This window comes from Camellia sinensis, chromosome 3 (genome assembly GCF_055761805.1).
Source record: "Camellia sinensis isolate YWXY chromosome 3, ASM5576180v1, whole genome shotgun sequence".
NCBI classification, from domain to species: Eukaryota; Viridiplantae; Streptophyta; class Magnoliopsida; order Ericales; family Theaceae; genus Camellia; species Camellia sinensis.
Genome location: NC_138963.1, coordinates 79921989 through 79939840, shown reverse-complemented (window position 1 = coordinate 79939840; position 17852 = coordinate 79921989).

Genomic DNA, 17852 nt, shown 5'->3' with positions numbered 1-17852 from the left:
GGTCAAAAAATGTCTAACCCCTATGAACATAGAGGAGGGCCTCTCTTGGAAGCTTGAAAGATCCTCCATACAGGTGTATGGAGGATGCTCCAAGTGATCTCTAGCTGGCACAGCTGGATTACACTCAAAGAGAGGAAAAACAATAAGCAGGCCGGCCAGTTCAAGTGGCCGGTCGGCCACTCCCCCTGGTCGGCCGACCAGGGGTCAAAAGGTTCAAGAACAATTGCAGGTCGGCCTACCCAGAAAGGTGGCCTCCCAGATGAGTAGATCACAACCCTGTGGAGAAAAACTAGAAAAAGTGACCCAGGAGAGAGAAAAGCTAGTTTTTAAACAAGGTTCAAAAGGGTCAAGGTGAACTACTGGTCGGCCTACCCATATTGGTGGCCTCCCAAATGAGTAGATCACAATGGTGGTATGAAAAGCCAGAAAATGTGGCTCAAAAGTGGGAAAAGCCAGCTTTCTGTCAGAAAAATCGGCTTTTGGAGAGAGAAAAAGAGTAACCTAGCTTTTCCGGGGAATAGGTGGCCGGCCACCATCCTACCACTTCCCTAACAGTGAAAATAAGGCCCCTACCAAAAATGGACCAAAACGGATGCAAAACGAAGGTTCGGGGGCCAAAACGCGCGGCTTAGGGCCCCGAAAACAGGTTGTTAGGCACCGAAAGTGGCGTATGACCACGAAGGTGGTGTCCAGGGCCACAGTGTTTCTCTAAAGGGAGGAAATAAGATGTGTGCCAAAAATTGGAGCAAACGGAGGTAGTTAAGCGGTCCCGAACCGAGGCACACGGCCGGCGGCTCCTAAACCTGAAAACCGGGCTCCAAACTGGAAAAATGACCTACGACCACGAAACGTAGCCTACGGCCACTGAGAGATGATCTACGAGACCTCTCCCTCCCATTGGAAAGAGAAAAAAGAGAAAACAGGACCTGGTTCGCAAACCGAGACAAATCACAAAAGAGCTCCGAAGTCCGGAGGCAAGGCTCGCAGCCGAGACTCTAAAACTTCAAAACGAGCACAAAATGCAACATCACCAAGCGCTCAACTGGTGACGTCTGAGTCTTAAGGTCGGTAAAAAATGGGGTGTCTACAGAAGCCGAGCTCCATGATTGTTGTGATTTGCCTCGGGTTGGCTTCGATTCCTCAGTGGTTGACAATGTAACCCAAGAATTTTCCAGAGCCGATCCCAAACGCACATTTGGAAGTGTTCAGCTTCATTTTGTATTTGCGTAAAATGCCGAATGTCTCTTCTAGATTGGCTAGATGAGTTTGCTGTTTTTTGGATTTGACCACCATGTCATCAATGTACCCTTCCATAGTGTGGCCAAGTTGTCCCTTGAACATGGCAGTGACCAATCTTTGGTAAGTTGCCCCCACATTCTTCAGCCCAAAAGGCATAACCTTATAGTAGTAGGTTCCTCTTGGGGTGAGGAATGCAATTTTGTCTTGGTCCTCTGGATGCATAACGATTTGATGGTAGCCTCTGTAAGCATCGAGGAAGCTCATGTACTGATGGCGTGCCGTCGCATCCACAAGCTGGTCAATTCTGGGTAGGGGAAAACAATCCTTGGGGCAGGCTTTATTTAGGTTCCTGAAATCAACGCACACTTGCCAAGTCCCATTTTTCTTCTTCACAACCACAGTATTAGAGAGCCATGTAGGGTAGGTCACTTCCCTGATTGCCTTGGCGTCAAGCAACCTGTCAACCTCTTCAATAACGGCGGCAGTATGCTTTGCTGCTTACCGCCGGCTTTTCTGAATGATCGGCTTGTATTTATGGTCAACATTCAAACAGTGCTGCGAAACAGAGGGATCTATACCCGGCATCTCGTATGGAGTCCATGCAAAGACATCAAGGATGCTGAGCAGGAAGGAAATTAGCTGCTGTCTGTCGGCTTGATTCAGGGAGGCGCCGACCATGAAGAACCTGTCTGGGTTTCCGTCGATTTCAGCTCGATCTAGGGCTTCCGTGGCCTTTTCACTTGGGAGCCGCCCAACATCGTCAAGGCTCTTCCGATCCGGCACCTCGATAGAATTCACTTGCAACTCCTTTGGTGTCTTTCCGGCAAGGAGATAACATGCTTGTGCCGACTTCTGGGAGCCACGGATTTGCTCAATGTTGCGTTCTGTAGGGAAGCGTAGCAGCTGATGATAGGTGCTTGGCACGGCCTACATAGTATGCAACCAAGTTCGCCCCATGATGAGATTATACGACGATGGCAGTTTGACGACCAAGAACTCAACATCCACTGTTTGGGAGCCCGCTCAAATGGGTAGTGTGATTTTTCCCAACGGGTATTCTGGATTGGCGTTTAAACCAAAAAGTAGATAAAGAGCCGGAGAGAGATCCGATTCGAAGAAGCCGAGTTTGGTGAATGTCTTATAATACATAACTTCCGATGTGCTCCCTGGGTCAATGAGTACGCGCTCAACGGTGAATTGGTTTACTCATAACTCGATTACCAAGGGATCAATGTGGGGAAGTGTCACTCCAGCCAAATCTAAATCACCAAAAACAATGCTCGCAGCTTCATGGGGCCGTTTAGCTGGAGTGAGTTGATTTTGAGGGTCGGGATTCGATTGAATCGTATGCACTGCGGATGACATTGGCAGGCTGTAGATCATGTGGATCACGCTGAGTGGAGGTGAATCTTGTCTCAAAGCTATTGCTTTGGTTGAGTTGCCTTTTCGAACGTACTATTGTAGCCGACCATCTTGTACCAATTCCTCCAGGTGATCCTTCAACGCATAATAACTCTCAGTGTCATGGCCATGATCCTTGTGATACTCGCACCGCCTATCTCGTCTTTGCGTGTCGGGAGGTCCCACCATTTTCAACAGCCATTTGAAGAATGGAAGGTGTTGGACTTTGGACATAACCGCACTAATCGACTCTGACAACTTTGTATATTTCTTGTCGGCACGCCTTGTGCACCTGCTATTGACTTGCAGTTGTTCATTTGTTCGGTGGGGGCATTGGTTGCTTGATCGGCGAGAATCCCGTCTTTTGTCTCGCTTAGCCCGATGCTGTGGTTTAGGGCTCTAAGGTGGTATAGAATTTAACGGCTGAGCAATTTCAGAAGGAGCCGTCTTGTTGGTCACATTTCCAGCTTTAACCCACAAGGCATCATCTTTCACTTTACAATATTCTTCAACTTTCTTCATCAGTGACCAGACTGTTTTGGAAGGCCGTTTGGTCAAAAAGCTGCGGAGGGCACTGTCGGGATGCAACCCCATCTTGAAGGCGGTAATGGCCATGGAGTCATTGCAAGCATCATATACCAGGTTAAAACACTCCCAATACTGCGTCGAATTCACACGAAGGGTTTTCCCTTGTTGAATCTACATTGCCCAAAGGGAATCGGCTTGCTTTGGCTGGACCTCATTAGTGATAAACCTTGCCCTAAAGGATTTCTGGAGTTGGTGGAAGCTCTTGATCGAAGCCGGCTCTAGTTTATAATACCACCTGACAGCCAGTGGTCCCAGGCTGCTCGAAAATGTTCTACACATGAGAGCCTCGTCGTCTGCATGCAGTGTTGTGGCTTGCTTGTAATGGCGGATGTGATCGGTGGGGTCTGATTTTCCGTCGTACAAGGTGAATGACTGTGCTTTGAATTTCTTAGGTAGCACTGCCCTTGCAATCCGTTATACAAAGGGATCGTGCTGATCTTCGTCGTCTGAACTGTTTCTTCTTCGCTTATGCCTTATACGTGGACTTTCTCAGCAATCATGTTCTCCAACCTCTGTTCGTTTTGCTTTGCTTGTTCCATGATCGCTTGCATTGTCTCAGGCACTGAAGTCGATCTGGTCCAAGCATGTTTGTTGGAGTGAGATCGTCTCTCTGTGTGGTTTCGTCAGTGACTATTGAAGGGTCTTCCTTTACGCCCGCCAGGGATGAATTTGAGTATTCCCACATATGGCGCCAATTGTGGGCAAGTGGTTTGGAAATACTCTTCAGATCCTGGGGGACGCTCGTGATCCTCAAATAGACACCTGAAAAGAAATGAACACTCCGGTCGGGGGTGCCGGAATTAGCACTTCGACGGACAAGTCAGTCTCTATTCTCTCTGGATTACTTGTATTTTAAGTTAAGCACACTAGTTCTCACGTACCTTTCTTCGATTGTTGTTCCTCTATTTATACTCGTTTCCTGGGCCTCGGGGCCTGGCCCACTTTTTGCCCATTATCCTCTTATTTATTCAGCTCCATAATTCAATAGCTATTCGGCCTATTTATTGTATTCGGCCTCCTGATTGTGCAGAATGGGGCCGAATAATGTCTGTCTACTAGGCCTCCAAGTGTATGCTTATCTGATTCCGGTATTTATTCGGCTCCCACAGTATATATCACATGAAAATAAAAATGACGGCCAAAATGAAATTGAAAAAAAAAAAAAGTATCCAAAAGAATCTCTTATTAAATTATATTTCATACACATCAAATAAAGTATTCTATCTGTTGGTATTCTTTCAAAATAATACTAGAAAAATATATAAAATTAAATTAAATAGAAATGACAATACAAATTTATTTTTTAATTAAAGAATGAACTACAGAATAAACTACAAAATAAAAAATTATAGAAATGAACTAGATTACATCATGAAACATATTGTAAGACGGATTCACATGGACATATAAAATAATAGGGATGCAAGTTGGGCGAGTTGGCTCGGGTTGGAGGGTTGCCCAGGCCTCGCTCAAATTGTGTTTGTAAGTGCCCAAGCCTGATCATCAACTAAAGTTTGGCTGCCCAAGCTCAGACCGAGGTACATAATCTAAACTTGGGTTAGCCGAATTGCCCGAATTTCCCAATTGAATAGATAAATAAATAATAAAAAAAAAAATTAGATCAGGAGTGATTCAATAACAATCATGTACCAAATAAAAAAGAAAAATAATTCATCTTCATCACATTCAAATAGAATTAGATCATAAAAGAAGGAAATTTCTAAACAATCCATTAAAAAATTAAATCATATCTACATTAAAATTTACCCAAACTATCTGCAAGTAAATCATTACTTCTATAAAAATGATCTCTCTCTTTTTTTTTTCTACCTGGAAATCCAACAAAACGAACATAGAAGACAACTTTATCAAGAGTTTTAGAGAGAGAAGTTGAGGGATAAAGTATGGAACCTAACTCAACACTTTTTTTCGAGGGAAAAAAAATACAAATTAAATCTACAAAAGGATACATCAGATGCCTTATGATCTTGTTCATAAATCTCAAGAGGAATGAGGGATCATGTGGGTGAAGCTCAAAGCTTGAACTTCAATGGAGATCAAAGAGAGAGAGAAATGGAAATGACAGCAATGAGGAAAAGGGGGTGGTCTCTCGGCCCAAGAGAAGACAAAGTGAAAGCAAAGAGGGGCAACTAGGGGTGTGCGTGGTATGTTTTGGGCGGTTTGAGAGTACAATTATAAACCGAATCGCGGATTAACGGATTGGTGAATTGACAAATTGCGGTTTGAGCAGTTTAGGGCGAATTGGAGGATTGAATAATATTCTAACAAATTATCAAGCCTTTGGATAATATATAACATTAATTTGCATAATACTTTTCATATATATAACACAAATTAATTTTACATAATAGTTTTCATATATATAACTACTAATTTGTAATAAATTTCATATCTTAAATCTCTCTCACTCATTTTTACTTTGATATTTTATTGTAGGTTAAAAAATATATGTATTAATTATAGTGGAGCGGAGCGGTGCGATTTCGAAGGTGGATTATAAATTTTAAAGTTTAAACTGCGATTAGTGGATAGGGTGGTGCAGATTAATGCGAATCGGTATGGTTTTAGCAAATTAGGCGATATTTCGCATAGCCTTAAAGGCAGCCCCACATGGTTGCCTACTCCACAAAGCAAAATTCCATTTATAACCTCTGAAGCAAATGAGGTTGAAAGGCAAAATGAAGTAGACGTGCCCACAATTATACATATATTATATAATTTTTATAATATATAAAATGCATTTTCGGTTCAGGTTGCTCGGGTTGCACACAACCTCTGTCTAGGCCTAGCCCAAATTGCAATTCGAGTATCAAAAATTTTCCTAGGCTCGTTAAGATTACAAAATATTGTTACCCAAGCCCTAAAAAAACTCGGGTTGGGCACAGGTTGCTCGGGTTGGGCCCGTCCGAGTTGCATCCCTATTAAATAATATACAATAAAAATTTTAAATTTAAAACTTTGAAGAACGAAATATAAGGGATGTAAATCGAAGCCTGTGCGATACCATAGTTCTCTTAAAACAAATTCACTATTTTCGATAGGTGTTGGAGGTACGCTGGCGTCTGCCTCCCACGGTATGACGATCAAAACTAGCTAATGCAGAAACACTTTCCGAATAGCTTTGATAAACTTGACAATGGCATCACTCTCTCTCTCTAACAAGAACCAAAGAAGGAGCTAGCACAAAGAAGATAGGAAAATTTTTCTTTGGTATAAGAACCATCTCTAACTTTATTATGTGGGTGTTTGGGAAGTGGGTTTTTATATAGGTTTTTTTAGTTGTGGGATATTATTGGAGAAAAAAATTTTAGTGTTTGGGAAGAAAGTTGGGTTTTTTTGTGGTTGGATGTGATGTTTGTGAGAGAAAAAGTGAAATGATTATGGGATTGGATGTGATATTTTGTTTGGATTTGTTTTTTTTTTTTTGTTTTTTGCAAAAATTGTCTTTTAGTGGAAAAAATTAAAAAAAAAAAAACCTAGGAGAAAAACTTGCCAAACACCACCTATCTCAAAACACCATCTCATTTTCCATCACAAAAAACCTCTCTAAAAACAACCTACTAAGTTGGAGGGTGTTGCCTAGGTAGGAAACCTAAGAGGGGGTGAATTGGGTTAATAAAAAATAAATGCAGAAATTTAAATGCAATAAATCAAGTAAATAAATTTTAGCAAGCAGTCAATAATACTGAAATAAAAGAGAAAGAAATGAGAGCTAAACACAAGGATTTATAATGGTTTCGCACACCGGGCCAACGTCCACTCATCAAGGTTCCTCATTGAGAATTTCTTCACTATGAATCAAATCAGTACACTACCAATGCTTTTCCAAGCTTGTGGATTTTACACAGGACTTACTTTATCCGTTGAGTACCTCTCAACTAAATGCCTACATGACTTACTTTATCTGTTGAGGATCTCTCAATTAAATGCCTCACTTAACAAGTTTTCACTTAGAATAAAAGGAATAAGAGCAAGAGGCACAACAGTCCTCTTTTACAAGATTTCTCTCTTAAAAGATGTATATGAAAGTGTAAGAGCAGAGGGAATTTTGAGATATGCTTAGAATAAACTCAGATGTGAAAGTGAAAGTATAAGTGTAATGTGTAACAAGATTGATTAGGGATAATACTTGAATGCTCAAAGTTCTTGTCTATTCAGATTTAGAGAAGTACTGCATTTATAGACTTCAATATCTTCTAGCCGTTGGAGAGAAACATGAGTATGTCTTCCAATCGTTGGAGCAGAGCATGGGTGATGTCTTCTAGCTGTTGGAGTAGAGCATGGGTGTGTACAGGCTGTCATCACGCCTTTGGAGGTGGAGCCTTCTCAAAAGATGTGATGTCCATGCTTATAATTCAAATATTGGTAGGTGGAGATAAGATATGTCTCCATGCTTTTCACTTTTTTCAGATTTGGGAATGATGTGGATAAGATAATCTTCCTCCACTAAGTCAAAAATGGCTACCCACAACTCTTTTGAAATAGAATAAGACTTGTCCCTTCAGTTGTGTCAGAAAAATCTGCTCAAGGTCAGAAATGGCGGCTAGGTTTTGAAACCCAGACATAAGGGTGTTGACCCCTACAGTTTTGGTGTCAACCCTTTTCTTTCTTTTCTTTTCTATCTTGATTGTCATATGTTCTTGGTGTCGACCCTCATTTAAATGGGTGTCGACCCTCTGATGCTGGAAGACTTAAACTTTGTTCTTTGTCTTTTGATGTCGACCCTGTCATGTCTTGGTGTTGACCCTGTCACATCTTGGTGTCAACCCTTTGTTGTTGGAAGGCTTAAACTTTGCTCGTTGTTTTTTGGTGTCGACCCTATCATGTCTTGGTGTCAACCCTTTGCTGCTGAACAACCTAAGCTTTGTTCACTATCTTTTGGTGTTGACCCTTTGACCTGTGTTGAGAAAGAATAACATTATGCACACTTATACTAATTCTATTATTTTGAGGTGCCAATATTTATAAGAATATGATAATTTAGGAGCATATATTCTTTAGATTTATTGAAAAGCAAAGATGTGGGAATATTTTGGAAACTTTGAATAATGAATAAGCTTAAGATATTTGTCAATAATCAAAATCAATAAAGTTGAAATGTGAATAACCTTGGGGCTAATAAAGGGAAAATGCCTCTATTTTTACTAGTAGGGGAGAACCTTAGCCATGAAAGCTAACATCAATGGGGTTATCAAATTCCATTAACCAAGGCCATCAACTCTAGCCATTAGGGTCTAGAGTTACAAAGGTAGAAAACCTATCGCCACTAATATGATCATCAACTCTATCATCAAAATATGAGAGTTATAAAGGTTGAAAACCTCCCTTGCATTATATATAAAAATAAATATATATATATATAATGCTATTTAAATAATCCAACTAGATGGGTCGCAAAACGGATACGGGTGTTGAGTCACAACCCGATTGAAGCCCAATGTCAAACACATACACAAGCTAAGCCTAACACAACATAGCCCAGCCCAAGATCAAGATTAAGTCCAAGTCTAAGTCCAAGACCAAGACTAAACTCAGCACATGCATAAGCACAAGCCTAGGCCCAGTCTAAACTAAGACTAAGTCCAAATCTAAGCCCAACTTTTATTGATGCCCTACTTTATGAGACAATTCTCATTCACAATCTAATGGTTTCAGCTTATTATTTTTATATTGTAATCTTCTCACTTAAGAAAATACAACCCCACTTAGACCCATCTCAACCGGTGGTTGGGTCCCACTTTAATTTCGAATTAAAGTTGCTGAAAATCATTATTTTTCAATAATCCCCCACATGAATAAAATTGGCTGAATAAAGAAAATAGACAATGCTTAACAACAAAGATTGAGAGACTGAGCACATAGAATAACCCTACATTGGAAAAGGTAGATGTTGGCCTTGAACCTTTCATAGTGAAAGCCTATCAGATTTACTGGTTGACCAATGAACATGATGTTTTGAACTGTTCTGCCGTTTGTGTAAACTGAGACAATAGACCTCACACAGGAGTTACTTCAACCATTGTTCTTGTTCTCACTGGTGTGTCCAGTTTGGTTCTAGAACACTAGCTTGGTTTAGTGAGTATTTTTAAAGAATTTGGCCTCATCAATTATTAAAGAAGCAGCCCCACTTCGTACTCACATAGGTTACATAAGGCATTTTGTTATACCACGGGTTGACTATTCATAGCACTTAGGTCATTAAAAGCATTAGTTTAACCTTTCACCTCACAAGGTATCACTGTAATAAAGGAATGGGCAGGAGGATTTTACCTCCATAGTGACTTACTCGTTACACACAATTAGGTTGTCCCTTTAAACCTAGATCTTGGAATCTCTAGTCAACTAGGTTGGGTTTTCTGTTCTGGTAATATTCACTAAAGGCCTTAACCCCATTCTTCTTGACGACTTCTTACTAAATCTCGATTTAACCCTTAGGTTAACGGATTTGGAATATTATCCTTAGACTTTACATAATCTATAGAGATAACACACGAGAGTAGTCGTCGTATAGAATTATGTCTTCAATGAAAATGTCTAGACTTTCCATCTGTGCTCTATCCATACTTGATTGATTGTTGCAAAGTATACAAAATTGCTAGCACAAGTTTTGATCTACATAGAATATCCTTAAGAAAACGGCAAAGTCATTCAGCTATTTCAGTAGCTTTATCTAGATCACTGAATTCCAATTCCATCATTAATCTTGTGATACGCATTTACTTGGAAGATTTCAAAGACACAGCTGCACCTCCAATAATGACAACAAATCCACTAATAGATTTGTAGTCTTTATATCAGATATCTAGGTGACGTCACTGTACTCTTCTGGTACAACCGCATATCTAGCGTAATACAACCTATGATCCCAGTTGTCGCTTGGTTTTCGTGCTTCTTTTGGATATGATTAGCCCTACAGTTCGGACTCTTATGGTTTTGAATTTGATTTCACAAATGCAATGTGAAATAGATAAATACAAATGAGTCCAAATCCAGCAAATCTTTTGAAAAATCGATGTTTGAATAAAATGCCAAAAATTGACTACTTTGCCAGATTTCAGAGTCTCCACCTAAATAGTTTTTGGAGAAATTTAGGAATCCCGTGACTCATGCCAAAGGCCATGAGTCCGTTATTGCCAAAGTATCTTGGCTCGGGAACTTAGGTATGAAAGAGGAAAGTCATGAATTGTGCACCCCATTCACTCGATCAAAGATCAGCCTCTGCTAATCATGATGTGATTTTTATGAAAGGTGCTGCACACAAGTATAGACTAATTTGCAAAAGTTGAAATACTTTGATTTCATGTTTGTTTGAAAATTATTTTGAATACGCATCACTTGAAAAAGTGAGTTTGTATATACGTTAGTCACTTTATCTCAATTTTGACAATTAGCCTTCATCCATCGGCATTCAAACAGGTATATCACTTAAGTAATTAGCCTCACGAAAAGCATGCTCGATATGGCGATAATCACACGCAATGCAATATGCTAAAGAAATAAACGCTCAGCTAGTACTCCAAGGCAAGCCAACAAAACAAAAGATTTAGAAAGCATGCATGCCTCTAAACAATGCAATATGACTAATATGACACATGCAATCATGCAAGTAAATAGGGCCGACTACTAGCATAATATGTGATCCAATTCAAGACATGTGATAAATCATGTATTCATTTAAGAGAGTTGAATGCGACATTGGTTAGTATGATGAGCCGAACCCAAATGTATCTGAGACGAGTGTATGCAAACACGTGAAATGCTAAGGAAACATGATGCTCTATCTTACCATTGTAAGCGGGTAAATAAAAGGGAGAAAGAAATGGGGGTTGGAAAACATACACCATTATTACATATTTGTCCTCATACAAGAGGGTTTGAATGTCTGAGTGTCCGAATTAAACTACTTAGCTATTACAACACCGAATGAATAATAAACAAACTAATTACTTATTACAAATTTGAATGAATTCTAACTTAATCTAGTTATCTAATTTTATTACAACAAAGATATTATAACAATACTAATTCAAACAATGAAATTGCAACAATAATTATTTACAACAATGATAATTACAAGCAACAATGAGGCACAACGATCGCATGCACAGTGCCCAGAAGTTGTTTTGTCTGCCCAGACTACTCTGCCTCACCCTCAGCCACTGCCTATTGTTTCTGCCAAAAGTCACTATTTACCAAACATTGGGGCTGGCTGGCCCTAAATGAGACTCGGCCGGGTCCACAAACAGCCGGTCGTGCCCTGATTTCATGCCAAAAATATTTTTGTGCTCTGAGGTGAGAACAGTGCAGCCAGAGCCTTTCTAGGCCTTGTTTGTGCCTTCTGCTCTTCTTTGTCATGGGAACTCAAAAGAAGAATGAATTCGAGTCCGAAACCATCAACGATAACAAGTCGATTGCTTGATGATTTCAGGCACGTTTGGACAAAAACGTTAATAAATGCAATGAATACGACTACCCCTCCCTCCTATCATGAAGGCTTAAAAAGGGAAGTAGACACGCTCTAAGTTTCATCAACGTATCTTGAATTGATAAGTGACAATTCTTGGAGCGATGGACTTGGCATAACGTCCGGCCAAATCCAACCATCTAAACATTTTCTTTATGTCGGTTTCATTCATTTTAAACCAATTTTATTAATCCTTTCCATTCTTTAATCAATTTGTCCAAAGTGATGTTTAAGTCCACTAAATGAGAAGAAATGTCAAACAAGAAGTGATTCATAGCACTAAAGGGAGACTACGCCTTGACGATGAACCTCCGTAGAGATTAAGCTATTGAGCATAGGTATCTTTCTCATGCCTTGAATAACAATCAATCATTTGAAATAACTCTCAAACGAAATAAAAGAAGAAATGAGGGAGAGTGCAGAAATGATCACGTGAACTTGATTATTAGGATGAGACTCTTGATATGAAAACTAAATAAAGCAAAACCATCAACTCAAATGACTCGGTGTCTAAGGGCCTAAACAACCGAAGCCACGTGGACTTACAACACAACAAGTTAGATATTCAAAACATAAACTAATTAAATAAATTAGGATAGCCCTAAATAGCCTCTAATATGTGAAAAATAGTGGCTAAAAATGCACAAAAAAAAGAGGAAGAAGGAAGAGACACAAAGCTAGTAAACAAGAGTAAGGAGAGGTGGCTAACCTCTCTACTTTTTGAGACTTCTAAACCATGTTTTTCAGCCCTTTTAAACTCTGAAAATCAGTTTGAAAGCCAAAGAAAAAGAGAGCAAGAACAAGAGGTATGAGCTATGAGTTAAGGCACAAGAAAGGGTGTTAGCCCTCTCTACCTTTAGTAGCTATTCAACCCCAAGTTCCAACACTTGGAATGGGTCCAAAACAACACAAAAACACTAGAAATAGATAGAAAGAGACATAAATGAAAGCAAAGAGAAAGGTGGTAAGCTTCTACCTCTTGAAGAGGACAAGCTCTTGTTGTAAACCAAACTCAATCCAAAGGCCCTCTCAAGTGTAAATTGTGATTCACAAGTCTCAACCAAGGCTCTAAGGTTTTTCTCTAAGGTTGTATATGGTGTATAGATATGGTGTAAGGGTGACAAAATATCTCAAAGCTAGCTTGCACAAGAAGAAGGAGCTCAAAAATGTGATTTAGCTTCTTTGAAATTTTTCTAACCCTCAACACAGTGTGATTAGCTCGTATTTATAGAATTTGACCAAAAAAGATCGAAAATATCTTCAAAAAAAGATAGCTGGCTGATTCCCACCCAGAACAGTGTTTCTCACCAAAGAGACCCAGCCGGCCCCAAATGCCACAGTTGGCTCCCAGTGGGGCACGGCCGGCTCCCAATGTGCTCCCCTGTTCCTTTGTTTCAGGCTCAGTGCAGGTTAGCATAGGGTTCAAAAATGAAATTCTGGGGTACAAACAGTGTAAATATGAAAGGTCTGGGCTCGTTTCGAAGCTTGAACTTAGATTCTTCATTGAGAATTTGAACCATACTCAATGCAACTTTCATCATCGAGTGCGCAGGACAAAGCGTCCAAGTCTTGCAGGTGATCAAAAATAGGGTGTCTACGCCAGCTTCATAGTAAGTACCTTAGTACCCGCACAAACGCCTTCTAAAAATAGGCATTAGGATTACTCGTGTATCTACTTAGCTTGCTGATTGAGTAGGTTATATCTGGCCTTGTGTAACTTATCAAATACATCGAACTTCTAATGACTCAAGAATATTCCATTATTCTTGGTCAAATAGAGACTCAAGTCTCCTAGTGTCCTCGACACACTTGTATTTGATTTACTAAATTTCTCAGGTATTTTATCAACATGATGAGACTACGAAAGCACAACACCACTAGATGTTCTGGTAATCTTAATTATCAAATATACATCTGCAAGGCCCATATCAAACTTAGAGTTCAACATTCACTTGGTATTATTGAACATTTCATCATTACTACTAACAATGAGTATGTCATCAACGTATAGACACAAAATGACATAACCTCTGTCAATGTCTTTGACATATACACATTTGTTGATTCTAAACCCATTTGATAACATAGTGTTGTCAAACTTCTCATGCCATTGTTTAGGGGCTTGCTTCAAACAATACAATGATTTTTCAAGCTTACAGACTTTCCTCATCCTGGAGCCGACAAACCCTTCGAATTGTTCCATAAAGATTTATTCAACTAAATCTTCATATAGGAAAGCTATCCAAATATCCATCTTGAAGTATCTCTAGACTTTGCACAATTGCAATCACACTCACCATAACTGGTGATCACGTATCAAAGTAATCCAGGTTTTCTTTTTGCATGTATCCTTTGATAATAAGACTGTCTTATAGGCTTTCATTCACTTGCATCCCAAGGCTTACTACCTATGCAAGATAAAGTTAAATTAATAACTTCTTTCTAGAGAAATCACAGCTTTAAATAAGCTTTTAGCCTCACGAGCCACCATAAGATTGGACAGAGGAAACTTTAAAGTCCTAGCCTTACTCATCTATTTTCTAATGACAACCGCTTCCTCAATTCCATGATGGTATTATTGTGTAAATCTGAATATCAGATTTGTCAACAAGAAAGCCGATATGCATTATTATATTGTGCATAACTGTTGAACACAAAGTCAACGAATTTTTAGGCCTATCCTGTAACGACCCAAATTTCTAGCCCAAATGATAATACAACAATCATGGCTCTTTCAAGGAAAATCGAATATAAATCTCCAAACTTACATTACATGATACAATAGTTCTTCATGCAACAATACATTAATCCAACAACAAGTAAATAAACAAATAAATACCCCCAAGGGTTTACAAGTTTCCAAGGCTTGAGCCTGGTTACACAAAATGATTATTCAAACCCACACACATACAACCCTTAGCTTACACATAGAGTCACAACAAAATGAGAGTCCCGTACACTCAACACACATTTCCTCGCCTTTAGTTAGGCAGCATCACCACATCTTTTCCTACACAAAAATCCCGTAGTGTGAGCATAAAGGTCAGTAAAAAATCCTTAACAAAGTATATACATTTTATACAAGTCTCAAGAGATGAAATGCACATGCCATGCTATGCTCTTTTGAAAGAAAATCACATCTTCATCTTTGAAAACCCCCATGCTTAATGATGTCATGCAATTTCAATTCTTCAAAACTTAACAATTCATTTTGCGAGTGGTAAATACGACTCTGGTAATCCCTAGGTCGATGTCTGCAAGTAGACTATACAAGTACTATCAATTTGTCATTTTTACCGGTATTAACCGGAAAACTCGACACCTATCCGCGCAGGTTTTCGGTCTTTCACCCCGGCCTCTCAGGTTAACTTATTCAATATCATCTACACCACCTATCAAGACTTACCAACGTATTTACCCCAAAACCATTCTATGAAAACTTTTTGCTCAACATTCTTTTCTCAATGCAAGTTTTCAAATCAACTTTCAAAATTTAATGTAATCAAATGAATTGATATGCCAATAACACAAGATGAATATAAATACTTTTATTCCATTTCATCATCCAAGGAATGACACAATTCTCTCTTCTCAAGTATCCTCAACAATTAGTCATTTCAAGACTATTTCAACGTTTTGAATAATAATTTTCAAAATTAACAATAATTCTCATATTCCCTGAAATTCATCATTTATATAAATATAAATAAGAAATTTTCCAAACATCCATTTATTTTGACACACAAAATAAATAAAACAATATCATTCACGGATTTTCAATCTCTTAAAAAAAATCCCCAAATTCTAGGTTTTCTCATCAAAACTATACAACTTAAATCTTTTGAAAGAAAACTTTCCAAAATCATCTTTTCTTTAATCAACGAAGATCAAAACCCATAAGATCATTTTAAAAGAACAAGAGACCAACCCACTTTCAAAATCGCTCAACTTCTTGAATCAACAATTAATTTTCAAAGCAATCGAAAGATGATTTCAAAAATCATGTAGATCTTGCAAAAACATATATATAAATCTAAGAAAATCCCTACCTCAAGTTTTGAAGAAGAAATGAGATGAAACCCCCAAAATCAACAGTGTCGAAACTCGATCTTCACCGCACACAACGGAGCCCTCGAGAAGTTAACCAACTTTGATGAAGAAACTATGGCAGAACTCTAATGGATCTTGAGAAATCAAGGTTTTGATCCAATTTGGCGTAGGGAAATGTGGAGAGAAGAGAGAGGAAAGGGTTTTTAGAGAGAGTGAGAGAGACCTAACAAGAGTGAGATACACTTAGCCTAAAGAGAAGAAAAGACTAAAATTTCGGACTCACCTACCACCGCACGTGCGGTGCTTCTCTCGCACTTGCACTCCCACACTTGCATTTATTGCAGTAGCCAAACAAGCCCTCCCTTGTTTTTCGCATGTGTGGCTCAAGCAACTTCGAATGCATTTTGTATTTCTGCTTCAGGGGTGCTGCCCCTTGACCCCGCCAGGGCGCTGCCCTCAGACTCGCCAAGAGGCGTTGCCCCCTGGACCTCCGCGAGCTAACCGGGTAGCTCGATCCCCACCTGCCCAGTCGATGTGGCAAAACATAAAAGAAGGGTCGAAACTGGGATTGCTACATATCATACCTGCTTGGGTTTAGGTATTTCCACATTTTGCATGACACCCCACATTTGTAGAATTTATACGAAGGCTTTCGACCTACCTTTGTGTCACAATGATTATGAGACTCTCAAAATCATATCACAAAAAACACATTCCCAGATCATCATCAACCAAATTAAGTCTTTTCCAAATTCAAGGCACCAAAACATATTTGGTCCAACCTATCACTCTGAATTCAATAGCCTTATTATTAGGAATCATAAACCTAGTGATCAATAGTCTACTATTCGAAACTTCATAACATGGTCAATAGTCATATCACTAGGAATCACTAATTTCTCATCACGTAGTCAGTAGACTTTCCACTACTAGGAACCACAATGTTTTAAATGTGATCAATAGTCACTTTTATTACTAGGAATCATCATGTCTTGATATATGATCAGTAGCCTCTCCACTACTAGGAACCATTATTTCTTAACATACCTATTTACTACTAGGAACCATAATCTCAAAATTGTGTAGCCAGTGGTTTAACACCTCATAGAAACCACCGGTTTTCTATCTCTATGATTAGTGATCTTACACTCACTAGGAGCTACTAATTTAAGAATATATTTGGAATTTAAAAATTCAGAAAATATATTCACCCACCCTAACGGGTTGTCTCATCTTTTCTTTTAAGCAAAGCCACACAGCAATCATACGTGCTATAATTGACACAAGGATAACATACTAATTGCCTCTGATTAATTCAAAGATATTATTATGCAATCTTATGGTTTCCTCTAATCACACTTGATCTCTTTTGATCTTCCTTTAAGAATCTCACAAGGCTTAAGGTTGTCAGGTGGAACAACATTTCCTATTGTCACATTTGAAGCCATTTCCAAAAACTACAATAAAATTCTAACTATTCTGTTTTTCCAGAAACCAAATTAACATTAGGAAATCCCAAAAATTGAAATTTAATTCAAAACTAATCTCATCACTAACTTCAAAATCGAACAAGGTCAGGAAAGTTACCTTAGACAAAACTTTCAAGAGCTTGTTGACTTATTGTCAATGGGAAACAAATTCAAAATTAAGTTTCCAGGGGATAAACCAGGTTAAAAAACTAATTCCCAAGCAAAGAAAAATTGCAACCAGAATTACACCACTCGTAAAAGTTAATCGGTACTCCTAGAACTAAGCCAATTATTTTTGAATAAAAATTAGAAATATTTTAGCTAATGCTAAAATTTTGTTTCTTTTACCAAAAACGAAAATACTTTGGAAATAATCATATTATAACCAAAGACTTTCTCAAACATTGGTCTTCTAACACTTTGGAATTAATTCCAAAGACTTCATCAACCATATCCATCTTAGTTGCCATTTCTGAACATAAGTCAAAAATACTCTTTAGCCAAGGCTAAACTTTGGTTTTATTACAAAAACCCAAACCACTTCAGAATAATAAAATTAATCCAAAATATTTTCTCTAAACCCAAAGATTTATAATTTTTTTCCTTCCCTCTTTCCTTTC